Here is a 24,407-nt window from a genome sequence, read left to right on the forward strand (position 1 = left end):
GCACAGCTATTTGTAAATTGCACTCACAGAGGGATACCACTCCTCCCTCCCACATACATGAATTTTATTCTTCCTTCTCTTCGCAGTTTCCCGACGTGATACTCTGTCTATTTGATAGCCCCTAAGCATCTCATTCTATCTAAAACCCCAATCTGGTATCCTCATGTGTAAACCATAATACAGCTTACATGAAATGTAAAGGGCTTTCACATTTGTTTTCTATATCCATTTAACTCTGAGCAAATATCACCATCTCATTTGACAGCTGAGGACACACAGACGCAAGATAGGAGCTATCACTACACAATCTGTGTTCTCTACTTTTCAACTGTTTTCCTTGAAATGGAGTTCTCAAACTTAAGGGTATATAAGATTCATTCAAGTTGTTTGCTAAATGTAATAGGAATTCTAGTTAATATAATGCTTAATATCACCAGGCACTATTTTAAGCACTTCACATATATCAACTGAATTTTTCCTCACAACAGCCCTGAATTAAGGACTATGATTTTCTCATTTCACAGGGAAGAAAGTGTAAGTACAAATAGGTTTAGTTAATTGCTTAAGGATTAACATTTAGTAAAATCTGGAGCTAGAATTCAAGCCAAGGCAGCCTGATTGCAGAGTCTACCCACTATACTGGTCCCTAAGAAGAGCCCTTGTTCCCTCTTCTACAATTTTTTTAAAAAAATTAGTGTCTGAGAGTAGATCCCTGGAATCCAAATTTTCAACATGCACTTCCCCAAACCCCTAGGTGGCTCTAATACCAGGGTTCTCAGATCACACTTTGAAAAACATTGGCTCTAGGATTCAAACACATTGTTTGGTCTTCAGTAAAAACATATTGCAATAAAAATGCTCCAAGGCGGCACTACAAACTGTTTATAAGCAGTGGAGCAAAACAGGAGGATGGGACTTGAAACAGTGCTTGAGGGTTTAAAAAGGTAAGAAGTTAATAGAGTTAAAGGAGAAGACTGATATTAAGAAAAGCCATGGGAGGAAAACAGATACAACACCCCCCTAATAATTTTCACTGGAGCTAGACTTCTCAATACCAAGGTTGGAAATTAAAAGTTAATTTTTTTTCTCAAGTGGTTTTGAGAAAAAAAAAAGTGGAAACAATGGCAGAGGGCTCAGGTTAAAATTATTTACTAAATAGTAACAAGTCAAGTTTCTTGACTTGTAGGATCTGTAGCTACACTGTCTAAAATGGTAACCCCTAGCCATATTATTTAAATGAATTGAAATTAAATAAAATTTAATATTTAGTTTCTCGATCACCTTTGCCACAACGCAAGCATTCAGTAAGCACATATGGCTAGTGGCTACCGTATTGGACAGCACACAGATCTAAAATCTTGCCTTTTTTGCACAAAGTTCTATTGGACAGCACTAATCTATAGAACTTCTCCCAACTATTCTTATAATTTTTTTCTTACTATTAGGAAAATGTTATCTGTTAAAGCAATTAAATAAAGAACATTTTTTCGCATTTTACCTGCCTCAAGAACACTGAAAAGTCTCATATGTCATTTTTAGTGCTGGTCACTTATCATCATATCTCAACAAAGGCTTGTTATTTTTCCACTGTTATAGATGGAGTTATGTGGAGTTGGAGGGAGGGTGATGGTGTGTGAATTATAAACCATTGCAATCTTCACTCAAATGTGATGGGCGATTTCCCAGGCAATGTCACAGGCTAAGGGAGTTCCAGGTAGACAAGTATTCCAGGATGCATGCACCATGAGGGCAAGGAATCACATCAATGTCACCAACATGACTTTTTACATTTTGTGTTTAGTTTGGATATAATTTTAACCCTCCATTATTACTGAAAGCAGTAGATGGAAAACTTTTAAGCTGTCTTGGTCCGATATAAGTCAAGAGTCATTTCATTACATTCACATATACAACCCACTACCACACAAACTAAAGCATTTACTAAATAAGCCATATGGGGGCTCAATGGGTCTTCAAAGACTCCTGAGTAGTCTGTCCCCTCAGTTCGGATCTCCTTCCTCCAGCAGGCTAATCAGCTATTGGCCAAGAGTCAACCTCCCATGGCTGGACTGCTTTGACCTCCCACTGGGCCCCAAGGGCCGTGGAATTATTAGAGCAGTGGTTCCGACATTTCTGGGTCAGCTTCCTATGGTCATTTTAGACACTCTTCTAGAGGTGCGGTTCAATAGATAAATACTCCCAGGAGTGAGTTTTCTAAGGGATCCAGTTAGCTCTAATACAGTGGATTCTCTTTGCAATGATAAAAGCACCAGATAATTGGAATAAACATTATAAAGAATATATATTAGCTAAGACAGTTTAAAATGCCTTTTCTTTCAGCTTCAATTATGAATTATTATACATGCAATTATTAGTTATGATCACTCATGCCAGCCTTCCCTTTCTTATACGAGATGGAACTCTAACCAAAATCTCACAATCATTGAAATTTAAGACTGAAAGAAAATTTTGAGATTAGCTCTTCTAACCTCCTCTTTTGCAAATGAGGAACTGTATCTTAAAAAGGCTAAGAAATTAGTTACCAAGTTAATTTAGAGAATTATAATTACTGACATGTAACTCCTAATTTCTTATTCAGTACTATTTTTACCACCTTCCTTTTCTGTAGAAGTAAAGACTTGCACTATCACATAGAATGTACAGAAATATTTCACTGCATGTTCCCTATGGAGGGAAGATGTTTGAACTTCAGTTCCAGAGAAGGCACTATTTAGCAGTAACTAACATATGTGTGATGCCAGGTAGATGCTAAGCACTGTCCTAAGCACCATGGTTACATGATCTCATTCAGTCTTCTTAACAGCACTGAGATCCAATTATTATTCCCATGTTATAGATGAATGAACTGAATCACAGCAAGGTTAAGCAATTTGCCTAAGTATATACATCGAATGCTTGGTCAAATCTCAGTTCAAACTCAGGAAATGCAGTTACAGACTCCATGCTCTTACCGTGCTGCTTTGCTGCTGTCTAACAACTCATATCTGGAGCTATCAACTAGAATGAGTAAATACATGCAAATGAGGCTGGAAAAAATGTCTGTGTGCCTATAATGCTCAGTTCTAAGGCAAAATTTTGATAACATTTTCTAGTCCACATTTATAGAAACCTAAAAGCTGTAGTTTTCAATACAGCATTCATTATTGAACACACTTTGTTTCTAAGCCAACCCTTTCAGTGATCTTAATGAGTCCAGCAACCAGGTAAGCAAAGCAGTAAAACCTGCTACTTTGGTGATGATACTTAACAGTCATTTCTAACTAGGAGCAGCAGCAATGGCAGATGAATGGCACTCTCTGCTCTCTGGGGTGCGGCTCTTCAGAACAGGAACAAGTCACATAATCAGGAGGGATTTCCATTTGAAACGGTCTGGGGTTGTTAATCTAGGAAATGCTATTCCTGCTTTCTGGGAATAAATGTTGACATCACAATGAAAAGGGAAAAAATAATCTGATAAAAGTGGACTACTTATTTTGATACAAGCACGCTGGTTCATATATGTAAGTCCCCAGCATTGTCACAAAATAAGTTTATTGAGCTAGAGGTTAAGAAAAAATGATTTCCAGAATGAACACTCACCTAGTATATATCACGTTTGTAAGGATGATATAAATATATATAAAATATGGGAATGATAGTCTGTCTTCAGCAGATTGTAAGCTCTTTATTGGTGAGGACTATACGTTATGTTTCTTAGCTTTCTGCCTAGTACCCAACACGGTCCTGGGCTAAGGTAGGTGAGAAAGACATATGGCTGAAGCAATGGGATCGTAGTCAGAGACTTGTCCATGAGGAAGAGTCGTCATGACTCTGCCCTGCTTAATCTTGGCTATTGCTGCAGAAAGGAGCTTGGACCCTTTGAGATTAGCTCTCAGTTCTTTAGCCAGATGTGAACCTCTCTGAACCACAGTGATCTTACTTAAAATGTCTATCCCACTGGCTAGTGGTAACAATACGTTTAGATACTTACGAAAAATTCTTTATAAAATCAAAAGCTACATATGGTTATAAGTTGTTAATAAGTCCTTCCATAATCTGATAATCAGTATTGAACAAAAATGATTTGATAAAAATATATCCACTTCTTAACCCCATCATGACTTATGCCTCTGAGTACCTCCTCTCTGCTTATGGGTGAGGATTAATTATAGTCAAAGTTTCTCCGCTCTCCTGTCCCTGCCTTCCCTTGTTTACTCCATGTTCAAATAGACTACTTATAGCCATATAAGGTATATATATTTTTAATGAAAACATCACAGAAAATAAATCCTATTCAAAGTACTATAGGAGTGACCCAGTGTTAGAAATAAGTGTTCATCATCCAACTTTAGTCACTTCTAACTGTAGCAGCACTTAATGCCAATCAATTTTTAACAGAGGAGCTAAAGAACGATGATAATATAGATGAAAAAAGTCTCTTGGTAGTGAATCATCACCTACAGAAGTACTTGTGAAATTTTAATATTCATGCTGATCACCTTGCTAAAAGATACTAAATGAGCAGAAATGGGGTTGACTCTGAGTTTCTGCACTTCCAGGTGACATCAAACACTGCTGGTCTGTGATCTACGCTTTGAGTCATCAGACCTTAGACTATGATCCCTAACATTTTCAAGTACAAGAACATACTTAACTTTTTAATTATTGATTTTATTCTGATTATAAATTTTAATATGTCCAAGAAAAAAATCCTATTCTTACTACCCAAAGACATAACCACAACTAAGTTGGGGTACACAATATATACATAAGTACCAAATCAAAATTGGGGTTCTGTTATCTACATTGTTTTAAAGTTGCCTTTTCACTAACTTTAAAATTACTGAAGAAATACATACTAATTTTTGAACATTCATAAAATAAAGATAAGCAAACAGAAGATAAAAACCACTTGTAGTCTTATCACTTAAACACAAAATACAAACAACATTAATATGATAATCTATTCTCTCCCATATCCCGACACATCAACCCCAATTCCATGGCTACTGTGTATGTGTACCAACATCATGATGAAATCATGATGATGAGATTGACAGAAAGGCACAGATTCAGTCAGGTAAAGTTGCTTGAACTAAAGGCTATAAAAATGTTAGATTACAATTACGGAAATATATGATATCTCTCTCTCTCTATCTCTCTATATATAATTGCAAATAGACAAAAAATGGACAAAGTAAAAATCAATTACATATGTATAATATAAAAAATCATTCCTATGTATAATATTTAGGAATTAAAATGATCTCCCAAACTTAAAAAACACGTTAGATTCTTAAGTAGCAGATAATGGGGGCATGAAGGATTTTGCAAAGTCTTCAAAGTGCCCCATGCATGTAGAGCCATGACTGATACCAGACAAAGAATGAGGACCCCTCCAGGCATGGTTAGTCAATAGTACTGCCTGTATATAATCATTGCATAGTAAGGCCATATACATTATAGCTTGCCTTTTGAAAACAATCTGGCATTTTATTACTAACATAATTTTTCACCAAAAATACTCTTTTATGAGTTAATTTTTAAATGTTGCCCTGAATTTCATTCTATACTTTCAATGAAACTTACTCCTATTTCTAGACCTTTTAATTATTTCAATTTTCCAAATTTATAAATAATGCTGTGATGTACATTCCTATATTTATTATAATAAATCCTTGTATAATGTTAATCTGGAGAACCTTTCAAATGGTATGTATTTTATACGTAATACAGCCTTATAGTTAATAAAAAGTCACAAAAAGCAACCTTCTTCTGAAACCATTACCAAGATATAGCTATTGTTAATATTTTGTAAGTATCTTTATAAATATTTGTATATGAATGTATATATCCATATATAAATTTATAGTAGGGTTTGGGGGGGATTTTCTGCAAGAACTATGCTTTCTGTACCTTGATTTGTTATTTATTTACTTGAGTCATTTTAATGAGTTCACAGTAGCATGGGATTACATGAGTTTTCACAGATAATCGCTATTTTCCAATTACCTACTGAAAAACATGTGTTTTTGCACTTCTCCTACAAGTAAAATTGCTAGACCAAAGAGCGTATTCATTTTCCTTTTTATTTTGACAGATAATAGTCTGCAAAAAGGTTTTACTGATTTATACCTCCTTTCTACAATGATAAAGAGGTTCCACATCTCCACACCCTTGTCTACAGTGGGTAGTATGTTTCTTTATAATATAAAATTTAAAATGTTTAGCAGTTTCAGTTTCTTAGAGCTTTGACTTTTCATTAGAACTCAACTCTAGCCAAAATTTCATGAGTGACAACAAGCAGTGTTTTATTTATTTTCTAGCTGTGTCTTTTTTTTTGGCTTTTTCTTTGATATAATAGTCACTTACAAGTATGTTCCTATGTGTTCATGTGTCAAATAACATTTGGAAGGATGGACTGTAACCCCAAAATGGTGGGATAGGAGTTTGTGATGATTCTTGAAATCCTCTGTCTCCCTATTCCGAATAAATTATCTAAAAATTTTTTGTATGCTTGCTTTGTCTTAGACTAAATAATGTAAGTAAAAACTTTCAATTTTGTGGTATTTCTATTTATCTTTGTGCTTTCTGAAGTTTTTCCTTAAAAATAGTTGAAGCTATATTATCTAATATATGTTAACATGATAATTTACATACTATGTTACAGATTATACTCTTTTTGATTTTATTGTTATACTTTTTGGCATCATTTAACTTTTTTGTTTTTGCTCTTAATGCAACCTGGCTTAATGTTAATATAGGCTGTCAGTGTTGTGTTTTGTGTGTTTGTTTTGGTGTTGGTTAGTATTTGCGAGGCATGTCTTTGCCATATTTTTAGTTTCAAATTTTGTTTAATGATTCTCTATAATTATTAGTTAAATATTAGCTTTTATCCAATTTAAGAATTATTTTGTTTTACCAGAGGAGGTTTTTGTTTTGTTTTGTTTTGTTTCGGTTTCTTTTTTTAAAATTTATTTATTTATTTATTTTTTAACATCCTGGGCCTCAGATAGTACTATAGGTAGTTCCCCTAGATTCATCCATGTTTTGCTCTGGGATTTTGTTAAAATAGCATGCTATAATTTACCATATATAGTGACACTGAAGTTTCTCCTGAGAGGGAAGCAGTCTCTGGTTTTCAGGCTATTTTTCCAATTCAGGGTACATGTTAGAGTGAATGCTTCTGAGATGTTTGCCTGACTTCAGACTTTATACATTTTCTAAAGAACTATAGTTATAGATCAATGCCGAGATAATGAATCAGGTCATAATTTTATGGAAAAATAAATGAGAACAACTTACTGAAAAGGATATCCTGTGAACTCTTTGGGCTGATTGTTAGTATCTCCTGGCCTGCCAGAAAGGTCAGTATGGGTTTCCCCTTTATCCTTTCCCAGAAGTTCACGGTAATTGTGAAAACTAGCAACAGGTATGGCAATAAGACATTCTCTTGCTAATTCTAATTATTTTAAATGGAGGTGAAACCAGCCACATCTTTGCAATTTTCCAATTGAATCAATGTCAATCAAGAAGATAGAGGCCAAGAGGGCAAATTTTCTTGACGGCTAATAGCTGAATAACCCTCTATTTCCTCATATGAAATGATTATCTTTGATGCTTCTTACTGCCAAGTTGCCCTGAATTGGAAATTGAGATGTGAGCTGATGGATAAAAATGTTGATGTAAAAATCAAATTATCACAAATCACAAAAAAAAGACCTGCACACCCCCACATCCACACTTACATACTGACTCCTGTATGGAGGTCAGTTAGAGCCTTTCTATATCACCAGACGTTTATATGCAACATTTGAGTTATTGTGAGCACCAGAGGAATACATTTGGGTAGAACAAGAAGGTCCTTGAACTAGGACTTCGATGACCCAAGTTCTAGTTGCATTTTTCCATTAGTACGTCACCACTAAAATATCACTTAACCATTATCAGAAAAATGTGAATGATAGTTCTATGAGGTTTATAAGGTTGTTAAAACCACATAGAAAAATTTGAGGAATTTTTCCAGAGAAGATAGAGAGCAGTCTAACCAATATGCTTCCAGGTCTCGAAGGCTGCCATCAAAGTGTTGTGTGGGGCTGCAGTCTCATGAGAGGTTAGACTTGGGGAGTATCTATTGCCAAGGTGATGTGGTTACTGGCAGCATTCAGTTCCTTGTGAATTGTCATACTGATGGCCTCAGTATCTTTCTTTCTTTCTTTCTTTCTTTTTTTTTTTTTTGAGACAGGGTCTCACTGTGTCATCCAGGCTGGAGTGCAGTGGCACAGTTATACCTCACTGCAACCTCAGCCTGAGCTTAAGTGGTCCTCCCACCATAGTCTCCCAAGCAGGTGGGACTACAGGCATGCACTACCATACCCAGCTAATTTTTAAATTTTTTATAAAGATGGGATCTGGCTATGTTGCTCAGGTTGATCTCAAATTCCTGGGCTCAAACAATCCTCGCACGTAAGCCTCCCAAATAGCTGTGATTAGAGAGATGAGTCACCATGCCTAGCCAACCTCAATTTCTTATTGGCTGTAGGTCATAGGCTGCCCTCAATTCTTTGCCAGGTGAGCTTTCCCTGCATGGCCATTTCCTTTCTCAAAGCCAGTAAGAGAGAGACTTTTTCTCAGAAAGACAGGTGCTACAATCTTATGTAATGTAATTATGTACTTGTAATAATGTGTATCTCATTACCTCCATTACAAACAAGTCTTAGGTCATGTCTACACACAAAGGAAGATAATCACATGAGGATGGGAATAATGGGAAACAGGGATCATGAGAACTATCTTAGAATCTATTTGCCACAACAGGAAAGGAGCCAATACAAGAAAGCTAATAAGCAGGTTACTACTGTGAGCATCAATCCTGCTGAGATCTTTTGGGAAATAATGCCAAACTGATATGGTTTGGCTATGCCCCCACCCAAATCTCATCTTGAGCATCTTGAAGTATAGTCCCCATAATCCCCACATGTCATGGGAGGGACCTTGTGGGAAGTTATTATTACAGGGGTGGTTCCCCCATGCTGTTCTCGTGACAGTGAGTGAGTTCTCACGAGATCTGATGGTTTTATCAGGAACTTTTCCCCCTTCTCTCTGAACTTCTGTCCCTGCTGCCATGTGAAGAAGGACATGTTTGCCTCCCCTTCTGCCATGATTGTAAGTTTTCTGAGGCCTCTCCAGCCATGCAGAACTGTGAGTCAATTAAACTTCTTTCCTTTATAAATTACCCAGTCTCTGGCAGTTCTTTATAGCAGCATAAGAACGAACTAATACACAAATATATCTCAGAATTGTCCCATTCCAGAAGCAAGAGAGTTAGAGTGTTGTGTCAGTCTGATTTCTCAAGAGAAACAGAAAAGTGTGTGCGCTTGTGTGTGTGTGTGTGTTTGTGTGTGCATACACACACACAGAGGAATTTATTAAGAAACTGGCTCATATAATTGTGGAGACTGGCAACTACAAAATCTGCAGGACAAGCTGGCAGGCTGGAAACTTAGGCAGAAGTTGGTACTGTAGTTTCGAGGTAGAATTTATTCTCTGAGAAATTCCATCTTCTGCTATTATGGCCTTCAACTGATTGAATGAGACCCACCATATTATTGAAGGTATTATTTTTTACTTAAAGTTAACTGCATCTACAAAATACCTTAACAGCAACACCTAGATCAGTGTTTGATTAAGTATCTGGCACTGTAGCCCAGCCAAGCTGATACATAAAACTTAGTTTCCTAGAGCTGTCATAATAAAGTATGACAAACTAGATGGCTTTAAACAAGAGAGATTTATTCTCTCACAGTCCTGGAGCCTAAAAGTCTGAAACCAAGGTGTTGGCAGGGCCACATTCTCTCCAAAGTCTCTACAGGAGGATTCTTCCTTGCTGCTCCCAGCTTCTGGTAGCCCCAGGCCTACCATTATGCTACCACATAACTCAAATCTCTGCCTCTGTCTTCGTGTGGCTGGCTTCTGCCATGTCTGTCCATATCCAAAATTTCCTCTTTTTATGAGTCACGTTGGATGAAAGTCCACCCTAATATACTGTGGCCTTATTGTAAAAATGATTACATCTACAAAGACTCTATTTCCAATAAAGTCACATTACCAGGGACCAGGGGTCAGGACTTCAGCATATCTTTTTGAGGGACGCAGTTCAACTCATAACACTGACTTTCATAGGTATTTATACACCATCTGTTTCTGCATTGGTTGAGGGTTACTTCCAAGACTATTAACACTCAAGCAATTCAGTTTGCTTGGTGAGTGGGCCAAGAACACCGAGGCCAGGAAAAAAAAATAAAGAACCCTCATGCAGAGTTTGCTATGTAAAGCCCTTAGCATATATAAGAACAGGGAGTACTGAAGGAATATGGTGATGTGGGTGAGGTGTGGACACTGTTCCCTGCACATGGAAAATACCAACCAGGAGACCTCAAAAGATGATCATCTTTTTGATGATGATCATCTTAGTGACCTAAGAATTCACACCATGTCTATAGTGAATTCATCATTCTCATAGATCCTAAAGCAGAGTACCAGGTGCCTTACATAAATACTTCTGAAATCTAAATATCTAGGGAGGAGACAATCTACTATTTTACAACTATTTTTTGAAGTAATAGCAGAATTAAACCTTCTTAAAAATTATTTTTTAATTTTTGGTGAATATCACCTCTTTGCCTATGCAAAGGTAAAACCAAATACCATACCATAATGGTGACATATGAGACAAGCTTTCTTATTGTGATCTGAATTGTACCTCAGAAGAGCTTGTTTTGATTTTTCCTGTAAACCAGACCTCACACTAACTGTAGAGAAAGAGTGTTTTTATTCTGTCATTGGGTGATGCAAGAAAATTGACTGTGAGGTGCAGACTATAGGTAAGAAGGTTCTAGTGTCCCTGTTATGGAATTTATATATTTATAGATGATCCAGTCCCTGCATTTTCACAGCAAGTGAGGGCTCTTAACGTTACAGGTCCTAGGTGAGGCCTACTCTGACGATTGAGGGAGCCATAATACCCACATTAGTTTGCCTGGTCTGCTGTAACCAAGTACCACAAATTGAGTGGCTTAGACAAGCGAACTTATTGTCATATAGTGCTGGAGGCCAGAAATCCAAGATCAAGGTATCAGCAGGGTCATTCTTCCTCTTAAGGCACTAGAAAAAGGTATGTTCCAGACCTCTCTCCTAACTTCTCATAATTCCTTCGTTGTGGCTGCCTAACTCCAATCTTCACATGGCATTCTCCCAGTGCATGCATCTCTATGTTCAAGTTTCCCATTTTTAGAAAGAAAGCAGTCATATTGGATTAGGAGTCCATCCTACTCTAGTATTATTTCATCTGAATTAATTATACCTGCAACAATCCTATTTTCAAATATGGTCCCATTCTGAGGTCCTGGGAGTTAGGATTTTAACATATGAATTGGGAGAGACACAATTCAACCCATTACAATACCTTTGTCCAATTTTAATAATTTTTTTCTTTTTCTTTTTGGTCATTCTTTTCTATAACTCCATATCTTTGGTGAAGTAAACTGGGTTTGTTCTCAAGCCTGTGCCAGACCTGTGGTGATGATATATAGGAAAACCTCCAGAGAAACTTGGTAATGCTGATTAGGAAACAGAAAAAAAAATAAGCAATTGGAAAAAAATATCTGCTGCTGGTAGGGAAGAAAGAAGATGGTTGACAGAGTTGCTAAAACCAGTACAGATTTTCGGGACCTGTAAACATTCCTAAGAAACCCAGAAAGACCCAGAGGGAGAAGAGACAGAATGCCCTACTAATCAAGCGGGATGGAGTCTGGGACATTATTTTCATTTCAAAACGAATAAATATTTGGGGATATGTGGTTTTAAACCTCATCTTGCCAACACCATCCATCACATTGGCACAGACTCACATTAATAAAGCTCAATGAGATGGGTACATTTCAACCACAATGTCAACTAGTTGTTTCGAATGATAAATACAATTATGAGGTAGATTAGAATACTTGAAATAGCCATTTGGTACATATATTCCCTGAGGCCCATTTCTTGTAGGAAGTCCTTTTATTTATTTCCAGTAAAAAAAAAAATACACAGGCAGATTGGACATTGATACCAGTCTTCTTTCTAATGCATTTTCTTCTCATGGGCTGAAGGATGCCTGCTAAGTGCAGGTCAGAATAAGGCAAGTGAGAATTATCTGAGTGGAACACTCAGGTATGTCGAGCTCTGGAGGCTGCTCTGTCCATCTGCATAGAGGATACACCCCTTGCCACCCTCCCAGACTTAGAATTGGAAAGAGTACAAAAATATTTGGTCTTCTCATTTCTATTTTTCTGGCTGACTTTGTATCCTTCGCACACATACATCCTTCTCCAAAAAAAAAAAAAAAAAAAAAAAAAAAAGAGAATATCAATTTTTGTGTTTAGATCTCAGGATACTTAGGCATCTTCATATTCCATTTCTGTACTTCTGAGTTTCCAATGTTCCCAAACCCTTCGGACACAGAGTCACATGCATTTCCCCTGTTAACTTTCTCTGATGACTGACCACGGCCATAATGTGTGGATTTTGCTACTTTATCTACCAGACATCACTATGTTTCTTATCTCCAAGTTCTGTGGAAGGGAGTCCTCCTTCTGACTTCCACATTCTAACAAAATATTGGACATTGGAATTCCCCCAATTGTCTGACATATGTCCAGATTTTGTGTAAAATATCTTATACAGGTGAAAAATGATCTCGTGATCTAATCAAACCATCTATCTCATTGTATAAATAATTACTTGGAAAAGGTTTGTGAGATGCTCAAATACACAGAGGTGGTAGATGGCATTGCTGAAGCAGAGCCTGGCCTTTCGGACTCTCATCTCCCTCTGCTCCAGGCTGCCTCTGGCTGCTGGTTCCTCCAGGTTTCAGTTGCTTCTGCCACATGCAGGAGAGTGCTCGCTGATAACGATCTGTCCTTTCCCTTATCCTTTTTCCCTTTCACACAGGGGAGAATGTTACAAGACCAAATCACTGAAATGTAAAAACATTTAGAGGGTTTAGGTTGTTTTATTTTATTTTTTTTCTCATTTCTTGTCAGGGGAAGAACACACCTCTTTGTCATCAAGACAAAGTAGATTCTTTAAGAGGATTGTTTTCAACAAGGCTGCTCTGTGGTGGATATTGGCCGTGACCTGATAGAAAATGAATTGAGCCATTCAAACATGTTAGTAGCCTAACACTGAAAATTTATTTTCCCATTCTAATGAAAGATGATGGCTTCTTCAATCATAAACTTGGTCTAGTTTAATTTAAATATTGAAAGTGTCATCAGCATAGGATCTATTGTGCTGGGCTTCTAAAGAGAGAAGTAAATAGTCATTTTCTGAGCTTGATTGGGCCTGATGTGTTATGATATGTAGGATAATTTGTTCTTGCTTTAAGTCCAATTAAGGAGAAACACTCCTCAGACAGCAGAGGTTTTGATGGGCTAACCAAGGCTTACATGGATTACGAAGATGTCCTCTGGAAGGAAAATTTACTTTGAGACAGTCCATTCCACTTTTTGAGATAGAAAAACAATTTTTCTTAGAAAGGTACTATTATTGATAAATACCAGAAGTCAGTTCCTATCTCTGAGTTAATCACAGCAACTACAAGACTGAATGCTCGCCCATCTTTTACTGTTCCACAGGCATAAAAGGGGAAAGCAGAATGCAGTTCAGCAGACAACAGGAGAGCGCAGGCACTGAGGCCACATCAGCTGAGTGAGAATTCCACCTCCTTCCTCTCCTAGCTGTGTGACCTTTGCAATGTGCTTGGCCTCTCTGTACCTCAGTTTCCTCATCTGGAAAATAGAAATAATGATAGATAGTGTCTATTTTCAGAGCTGGAGTGAGAACTGAATATGTTAATATATGTAATGTAGGAAGAGTGCCTGCTGCTGATAAACTAAGTATTAGCTAATATAACATTTGTTATCATATGCCACGTTTTTAGCTGATTATATTTAATTTAGAGTATAAAGTCTGATATCTTTCAGGATGTCCAGATGTGATTCATGTATCTATTTTTAATATTATGGAAATAACATTAAATTGACTTCAGATTTTTATCTACGTCAAATATTGATTTACATTTGCTTAACAGACAGAAAATAAATCTCAGAGTCAAATAGTTCTGGAGTTAAATCACAGCTCTTCCATTTTAACATTTCAGTAAACAAATAATTATCTTGATTGTGTCTTACATTCCTAGCTACAGAATGGAACACTAATACTTATCCATAGCGAATATGTATTCAGTACTACTATATATCAGGCACTGATTTAAGCCCTTTGGATGTCAGAATTTATTTAATCTTCAAAACCACTCTGTGAAAGAATAAGTCCATTGTTCAAGCTGTTACAGTTAATAAATAGGAGAACTGAGATTGAAATCCCAGCAGGATTCCAGATCCCAAACTCTCAATCACTGTATGTATAATGTATTCATTCATTCCACAAATATTTATTTTTTGCCTGACATGCATCTAAGTGGTGAGGATATAGCAATGCATAAAATGGAGAAAATAAACAAATGCCTTCTGACAAATTTAACTCTCTAAGGTGACATATGAGTTAATATACAGTGCAGCGTTATCCATTAGAAATATAATGCAAGCCACAGATCTAAGTCACATATGTAATTTCAAATTTTTAGTGGCCATATTCTAAAAAACTAAAAAGAAGCAGGTAAAATTAATTTAATAATATATTTTATTTAACTCAAAATATTATCACTTCCACAAGAAGCCAATATGAAAAAATATCAATGAGTTCATTCTATTTTGTAGATATTAAATTTTCAAAACCCAGCGTGTATTTAACACGGTGCAGCTTAATTTACACTGGCCACATTTTAAGTGCTCAACAGCACATGTGGCTAGTGGCTACAGTCTGGCACAGGGCAAACCTACAGGATAAGAATGAGAGGAGCTCAGTGCAAAGACTGAGCGGAAAAAGAGATCTGGAACAGAGTGGACTGGAAAGTGACTGGAACAGAGTAAAGAAGAAGGAGAGTGATCAAGATGAGGTTTAACAGGGAGATAGGGGCCCGATCAAGCAGGATATTGTAGGTCATGATTTAGGCAGTTCACCTGGGAAAAAGCAGGAATTTCTTTGCCCTTTTGTTCTAAAACACAACTCCCTTTATCTTTCAAAATGTGAGACCTGAATCCAGTGAGTGTATAATGAATAACTAAATGACCTGCAAACCTTGTTAGCAAAAAGTTGTTTGTGTTAATGATCTTTGCGTCGAGTCTCGTTTACTTTATCAAAGCAAACTAATGCCTTAAGTCATCTGAGATATCAGCGGTTGTAATACTAACTTCCAACACAGTGTTCAATGTGGAAGCCAATCGAATTTCGTCTCTGCAAATAGCATACATGCATAATCAGGTTGGAGAGTTGATATGAAATGAGGCATTTTCATCCAGAGTTGGTTTAGTTCATTAAGGTTGGCTTTGATTTAAATTCCAAGTGATGCTTACCTCTCAAAACAGTTAATTGAAGCTCATACTTGTTGATAGAAATAAAAAAGAAAAATAACAGTTAAAATGGAATGAAATTATATGATTCCAAATGTTTTATCCCTTCTCTTCAGTAACCTTAGAATTCAATAGGTGTGTGGCATAGCATCATACAAAGAATGAATATTTGCCAGTCCAAGAATGGTATGATTCCTGTACTATTTTTTGCAAATTTAGACAGCACATTCAAAGGTGACTCTGAAATGTTATAATCTGAAGAACCTGGAAGCACTTGAATCTGCAAAACCTTTTATCTCTAACAATAAGCCTTAACAAATTGCTACACATAATTACAGGGGCTTCTCCCTAGGTAGACAAGAAGCATTCATTATAAGCTGTAAAATTTTAAAAAGATCTTAACACTTGTTTTTACACCTTGTTAAAACTTTGTGTCCTTCGCAGTCTACTACTAAGACAATCTTACATTATAAATTTGGAAATACTTCAACAGGAAAAATTTATTTTTATCTTGATAGATAACTGTAATGATGTTGAGTTATATATCAAAAACATTCAAGAACTATTCTCAAGGAACTAATGTCAGTGCTGTTTTCTGTATTTCCCTGCTTTAACAAAAGCTTGTCTTCTTAATCCATTCCTATTACACAGAACAGCAGTCTTTGTATGAAATTAACAGAAGTGTGTGAGTTCAGGTCACTGCTAAGCAAGCGGAACTATTGGAAATCTAGTTTCTACAAATTGAAAATCTCTGTTTCTTATCCTTATCCTTGCACTCTCTATGGTCGTGTCATTGTTCCCTCACTCAGTTAATGTGTATCTATCCAGCTTTTTATTTAAGACACTAAAATGACCACTGTAGAAGGGTAGGGAAAACAAACAAACAACAACAACAACAACAAAAAAGCACATTTAAAAAAATATAAGTGACTCCTAACTGAGAATGTTGCATACATGATTATAACACAATTTAGAATGGGATGTGCCAAATGCCCCTCAAAGGTACATATGAAGCAATACGATGATTTAGAGAAAGAAGGGATTCCTGGTGAGATTCAGAGATGTAGTTATTAAGGATGGTTCTCAAAAATGTGTAGAATTTCAATAGAAAGATTTTTGAGTGAGTAGGCATTTGAGAGAAGGAATCTGTTCAACAGAATGATCACTTTATTTTGTTTTTAAGTTGAAGTCTCAGTAAAAGGACAAGAGTGAGAGACAAGTCGGCTGGGATCTGGTTCAAGAAAGTCCTGAATGGTAGGCTGAATATAAACCTCATTCCATGGAGATTAGGAAGACTGTGAAAATGTTTCAGCACAGGACATGTTTTTCTTTAGATTTTTTTTTTTTTTTTTTTTTTTTTTTAGTTGAAAAACACTTAGGATTGATTGTAAGAGAAATGGACAGAAAACAGAGAGACCAATTGCAAAATAATTGAAAGTCCAGTGGTAAAGTTGTAGGGGTTGAATCCTCCAATCTTTGTGACATTATGAAATTTTATTCTCGAAGCCTAGCTCTGTGAGACAAGCTAGGGGAAAGTGATGATGATTACACGAGTTTCTAATCTGGCCAATGTAAAAAATAGAAGAGTGAGTGAGCTGCTGGTTTGTGGGGAGGGTGATGTGGTTGGGACCAATAAAATCTGGCTATCTATTATCTTCCCTAGATTGTGGAACCAAAAGACAAGCTATAGCGAGAAAAGGGACCAGGAGGAGGGGTAGAGACAGATATTCTGAAGACAGACAGATGACAAAGATTCATGACATTCAGACTCTATCCTCTAGATAAGACCAGGCCTCTTCTAACAAAACTCCTGGCAAGCCAGTTGCAGATTGTAGCTGTTGGTTTTCTTCCTCCCTTTATTACAAAATGAAATCTTAGTTGCATTGTTTCATTAAAAAATATATGTATAAACTGTTGTATGTGGGAGACAAGGGTGTTGAAATGTCTGACCTCAATTTTCTTTTAAGAAAAGAGTTTTCTTTTGTAACTAGTTTTTGCGTGTGTGTGTCTAGAAGGATGTTTTGTGTGTTCATCCACAGAATGGGCAGTGAACCTACTCCAGAAGAGTGAAAGACCCTAACTTCCTAAAAGAGACTTTTGAGATTGTCCTGTTTTATCTACCTGTGTCAAAAAATTACTTTCAGCCACCTTTCCTCGATCTAAGATCTAACCATTCTTCCAAGTTATGGCTAAACACACTTCCTCATTTATGAAGCATGTTGTAATCTGTTCTTCATTCTCCTTTAGCAATGGATTTACAGTCACTATTAACATTTATCTAGTGATGTGTAAGTCTCTCTACTAGATTCTAGTATCTTTGAGAACATGGACTGTTACTCATTTTACCAATCTGCAAGTACTTTGCAAATAGAGGTTGATAAATGATTAGGGGATGAATGTATCTGTAACAACCTGGTTTACTGAGAACATCCTATGTGCCAGGAGTGTTCTTAGTACTTTGCACTTGCCACCTCATTAATATTTGCCATAATCCTATATGGCAGGGATTGTTATGTTCCCTAAAGCAAGGTGAAGGTTAGTACTGGTAATATAATTAGCAGAGGTAGAATATGAACCTAGGAAGCCTGGCACCATAGCCTGTGATCTTAACAACTACGTATATTGTATATTGCTGGTACTGTAGTTCATGTCCTGATTTGTTTGCCATATATAGGGGAGGAGAATGGGGCAAAATGAAATTTGGAGTACTGACTTTGAAATCATGAGTATATGATTTCATACAAGTCATAATTTAATTTCTCAGTTTCCTCATATAAAAATGGATTAATAGAAGTATTTATTTCATGAAATCCTTGTGTCAAATAAATGAGACAATGCACATAAAAATGCACATAATGAAAACAAATCTTCATGATAATGCAAAGTATGCCTAAAGTGTCTAACTCACATCTTCTCCTTTGAGATCACAATGCCACATTCCATCTGGGAGTGAGATTTTAGCATCTACCCTTCTGCATTTGATGCTATACAACATTATCTTTCCCAAGAGCAATGATTTCTGGTCAGTGTGAGGCTATCCAATAACAGTTGTAAAAATATAGAAAATAGCATTCATGCCCATTAGCAAGAATGATCAACAGGCCAAAAAATTTAAGGGCCTTATTATTTTGTAACTAAAAATGAATCTCTCTCAAATGTTAAGTTGGAGGCATTTCTTATTTTCTTATGAGGGGGTGATAATTAAGCTAATAATAGCATACTTTACTCTGTGTGGTGGCACACTGATGCATTTTTCTTTTTAACCGACCTACCATGTTTTATGTAGTCTGCAGCACTCAGAGTACATAGTTAAGCAAACACATGGGTAGCAAAGAAGGGTCATTATTAAGAGATTGTTTTATTTATTTAAAGAAGTCTTTTAATGGTTCTTTGAAATTTTTCCAACAAAATGGTATTCAGTCTAGAAATTACAGTAAGAAACAAAAGATGCTAACTCTACTGAAGGAGAAGAGATAAAAGTGGTTGGAGAAGAAATACATGCTTTAACACTCTTATTCTCCAGATAAAATAAGGCACCTAGTGCTAACACATGAGTCCATGCCAAGAGAAAATAATCATTCTATGGTAGTGGCTCTTTGTGCACAGAATTTAAGGACAGGGCCTACTCTTATCCTTGAGGGAAAAAAGTAAGTATCTGATTTAAAATATCCATTTATGTTCTTAAAAGAAATAATGTATAACCCATTAGCAAGCCTTTGCATAGCAAATTAATAATTTGAGATTCAGAATTTATCTGAAGGTCTCAGATTCATACTAGTTTAACTTTTTCTTCACTTCTTTTGAATTATGGACATGGGAACAATTTTTAATACTTAGCAATAGCATTTGCAATGTATGCCTTGAATTTGAACATGTATATATGAAAGCTACAACCAAATGGCCTATGAGATAGTATTAGTTCCTTTACACAAAATCTGCTAGAATATGACATTTAAAAATTGTACAGTATAAGGTAAAAACTTTCAAAATACTAATTGAATCTCAATAGGAAGCTATGTAGCATATAAGAAGTCCAGTTTACTGCTTTGAATTCTTCTCTTAATATATCTTACTGTACTAGAATGATGACTCTCATATTTTGCCTGCATTAAAATCATTGTAGAAAGTAATTGGTTTAGCTTATTGTAATACTGCCTGATAATATTTCTTTTGCTTTTCAAGCAAAGAATAAGGTATCATTAAATTATTGGTGCATGGGGAAGTAATGTATTACAAATGTTAGTGAGTGCAGAATATAAAATGGACTTGAGAAAAATAAATACGCTTCATTCAGGAGACTCACTGCAGGTTTCATTGGATTATTTAGTCATTCAGATAGGTTTCTATTTGATGGGCAAGAATTGTTTGGTAAGCCATTCTATTTTTTTTTATATGAAGTTTACTAATTGAAAAATATATAGAAAATACATGAAAAGCATTAGAAGGCGTATTTTGGAAAATTTACCTAATTCTACTTTGGAATTAAAATGAGATGTGCTATTTTTTGACCATTTAAAAAAATAAGGTATATCAAAGTTTAATTTTTGTGATTGAACTTGAAATTCGAGAAATAAAATGATTAGGTTTATACAACTTTAATGCATTTTTTGAAATTAGAATTTCCACAACCATAAAATGAAACAATTTTTTCAAATGAAGGACTGTCATAAATGATATATAAGTATATAATAAATATAAAATATATAAATAAATAAAATAAAATAAGTATATGATAAATGTGTAAACATGTATGTGAACTATGTACTTTCCACAGATGATTTTTAATAACTTAAAACATAATGCTATTTTACTAAATTGAGAATGTTTTAATTCAGTAGATATATCAAATTAGCTGAAAGTTTTCCTTCCACATAATTTTTTTAAAAAAAATCAATAGCACATTGTTTTTTTTCCAGACTGAGGTGAATTGAATGGATTAACTAATTCTTAGAGAGTGGGTGGTTCGTAAATTCATAGCCCAAGAGTCTAAAGTTTCCCTAGCGTCCAGCTTACTCTTGTGTGTATAATTATACATGTCATTTTAACAAATTTAGCAAGTGCTTCTCACTGACTTAGCCTGATATTTCACCACAATATACAACTGTAGGTTGGAGGGCAGGTGCCTTGTGAACTGTGGACAGAGTCCCAATCAGCTGAGCACACACAGTGTGTAAATATGTCAGAATAGATAATGGATGCAATGATAGATGCTTCTGTGGTGAGGAAAATCAAAGAAGCTGTCATTTAGCTTGACAAAAGAAAGGGATGGAAAGCAGGACCAACTGCCCTGAGCAAGGAAGACAGGTGGTCCAGCTGAAGAAGGGAGGAAGCAGTAATGATCTTGGAGGCAGTTAATGGCTATCTGATCTATGGCATCCTTGTACATAAACATAAGCCATTTACCAGCTAAAAATGCTTGAGAAGGCAAAGGAATAGATGTCACCATTATTTTTCCCCTTATCTTACATCAGTTATTTCGCAATTTGGATAAAATGAATATTTAATTTTCAGAGATTATGGGAGACTATCCTCTAACTACCAACATCTGCTATAAGAGGATAATTTTATATATAAGTACTATACTCTGGTTGGTTAGTTGGTTGTTAAGCTGTAGAATTTATGAGCTGGGTTTAATGAAATTAAGTGGATGTTGCGATTGAAGAAACTAGACATCTTCTTACATGAAGAGTTCAGAGCTAATTTATGTGTTACAAATCTCACAGTCAATGCCTCAATCAGTTGGGGACAATGTCCAAAAAGCAGAAACATAAACATATGAAATACATCCATGATATGGTAAGCTTTAAGAGAGTTGACCATTTCAGTTGATAAAACAGGAAGGATTATAGAAGCCAAATCAGCTTAAGGTAAAAGTTCAAGTACCAGTTAAGATAGAGCCTAAAAGAACCTATTTGTCAGCTATTACGTGACTCCGTAGACAGTGAAAGTCTATTTGTTACAGAGATTTGTTCACAATTTTAACTATACTTACGTATAATTTTAAATATTTTCAGATTTCAGGTGAACAGACATGCTAGAGGTTAAAGGGAGAAGATTACTGTCATTAAAATGTATATTTAATTGAATTGTCCAGGCCTTTGATTTTTTCCTTCCACATTCCTTCTGCTTTAAGATTCAGCTCTTTTGTCTATAGAAATTATATGTGGGAAATTATAAATGCAATTTTTTTTGTTTATTTACCCTAATGAATGGAAGCAGTGATATCAATATAAATAGATAAAAGTAATCTAAAACTACTTGTCTTTAATGTTATTTTTTAAAATTTGCATATTTATTGCTGTATATATATACTGCATAGCTACAGCAAAAACGTTTGATTGCATATTATATTTTGTCTCCATCTCTCTATATTTGTTACTAGCTGACCATGAAAAAATTTTAAAAATTAAAAAATTAAACATTGATTCTGACACTTAAATCTTGAACTGGAACCAAGTATGCCTACTTTTTACATAATTCCTTGCCTTATTAGAAAGATGGTCTTCATCAAAGCATTTACTTCACTGAGTCTCAGTTCCTCATTCACAGAAATAAAGAATGTTTCTCTTGTTGATCTTGCCGTGGAGAACAAATGAAATAAGGTATGTTACTCTGCTTTGATAAATGCACAGATTAAAACTCGAGGCCACAGACAAATGAGCTTGCTCTCCATCTTAAATAAAATCCTAGAATGGAATAGAAAAATGACTAGCGTTTACTACGAGAGAATAAAACATATCTAACCCCATTTCTTTGTTTCATGGAATTCTTAATTGTATGGTCAGGAAAATTAGGAAGGAATATTGTGCCTAAATTTTAAATCCCTTGACAAAATCTGTTTTGATCATTTTGCAAGCAAGTTTTATAAATATAGAGTGAATTGAAGAAAAAAGAGATACAACTAAAATTTTCTGTGCCAATTACAGTGCTTGGCGTTAACATATATTATCTTGTTTAGCACTTCCGAACTTGTAGTCAACCTCTGAGGGATGGTATAACCCGGATGGGTGAAGTACATGTTCTAGAACTAGAGTACTTGCTTTAAATCACAGATCCCTCACTTTCAAGCTGTGTGACCTCAAACAAGTTATTTAACTGCAACGTACCTCAGTTTTCTCACAAGAGGCACATTGTGGTTATAAACAAAACAGTTTACAGCTTAACAGAGTTATCATGAGGATTAAATAAGTAAATACCTATAAATGCTTTGGAATACTGCCTGACACATAGCAGTTAATAAATAATATTTGCTAACAGCTTTTAAGCAATTATTAAATGTTAACTCAGAACCCTGCAGTTCATTAAGTGATTTTTCTAGCCTCTCCTACAAATTAAGAAATGGAGTAATGATTCAGGTCTGTCTGAATCAGACCTGTCTGCCTTTATGGCTCCAGCACTTTATTCTTTAAACATCTCCATACCAAGCTGTATGGACTACTGGACTCTGCCAAAAGTACGGGGTGACAGATTGGGATAATATCACAGCGTTGCAAACACCTAAGCATGCAACATTAGATATTCTTGTACTTAAAATTACAATTCAGGCTCACCACCAGTGGAAACTTCTCACTGGTCATGTTTTTATGCAGTCCTGGCTTTCTGCCATAATCTCCAATTATTACCTCTCATTCCTTGTATCTGTTGCTTTCTCTCTCTCTCTCTCTCTTCTCTAAACTCACTGTTCCTCCTTCTTCTATGATTTCCATCTCCTTTACATGCCTGATAACTTCTTTTGCAGCATGGTTTTGCTTCCATTTTGCTTATTTTTTTTTTTTCTAGGCTATATCTTCAGGACCTTCATCTACCACTTTCAGATTGCGTATTAAAATTTTCTATTATGCGAACGCACACACACACAAGTTTCTTACATAGGAGAAACTTGAGTTTCAAAAGTTAAGATAATATTTTCCGAGTTATTCATTTGACCAATTTGCCTCCCTGCTTTAAAAACCTGGCATATTTTCCCATTCCCTCTAGGATAAACTCCTTCATTTGACATTAAAGACCCCTTTTAGTCTGTTCCTTAGCTAGTTTTCTAGTGTAACCTTCATTATAATAAAGTGAAAAATAAAGATTACAGAAATGTTTTTAAGCACTCGTAACTTCCACCACATAATGATAAGATGCATTACACATTTGATGTCCATCTTTATATCCTATCTATATAGCTACATAATTTTATATTATAAAAATTGAAACCCACTTAATATTCTTTCTTAAAACTGGTTTTCAAGAAATAAACAGTAATTTGTTCTCTAATATTAATAAATATTAATATATATATCATTGTTAATGGCTGAAGAGAATGTTCATATAGAGCACTAACTAATTTTATCAGTTCTGTGATCCCTAAATATTTATACTTTTCCCAACTTTTTGACACTATAACCATGAATATTATAAACTTCCTTGTAGCCAAATCATTGCATATATCTTTATAAATATTAGTATAAATTTATAAATGTAGAATTGGCATCTTAGTGTATGTGTGTAAAAATCGTGTTTCATTCAAACCCCGGGTAGGGCTATCTATTATAAAATTGTAAATATGTGTCAATGCTTTGGTGAAAATTATATCTTACAGCTGTACCCAATGTTGCATAACTCTTTTTTAGCACATTAGGATAAGTATTCCTATATATCCAAATATTTCATTTTCAGTAGGTGAAAAATGTTGTTCTTATATATAAAACACTTAGGATATTCAATAATCGTATTTTGAGAGAACATCAGAAAGTAAAAGCTAATTTTGTTAAGAAGTCTATGACAGTCTTAGAAGCAATGAAAATTCTTATATATCCATTTATGTGTGATTATTAAGTTAAAAATAAAAGAATGTGTTTAATACTATACCTTGTTTACATGAGGAAATTAAATTTAGAAAGAATAAATAAA

This window comes from Macaca fascicularis, chromosome 12 (assembly GCF_037993035.2).
Source record: "Macaca fascicularis isolate 582-1 chromosome 12, T2T-MFA8v1.1".
Taxonomy (NCBI): domain Eukaryota; kingdom Metazoa; phylum Chordata; class Mammalia; order Primates; family Cercopithecidae; genus Macaca; species Macaca fascicularis.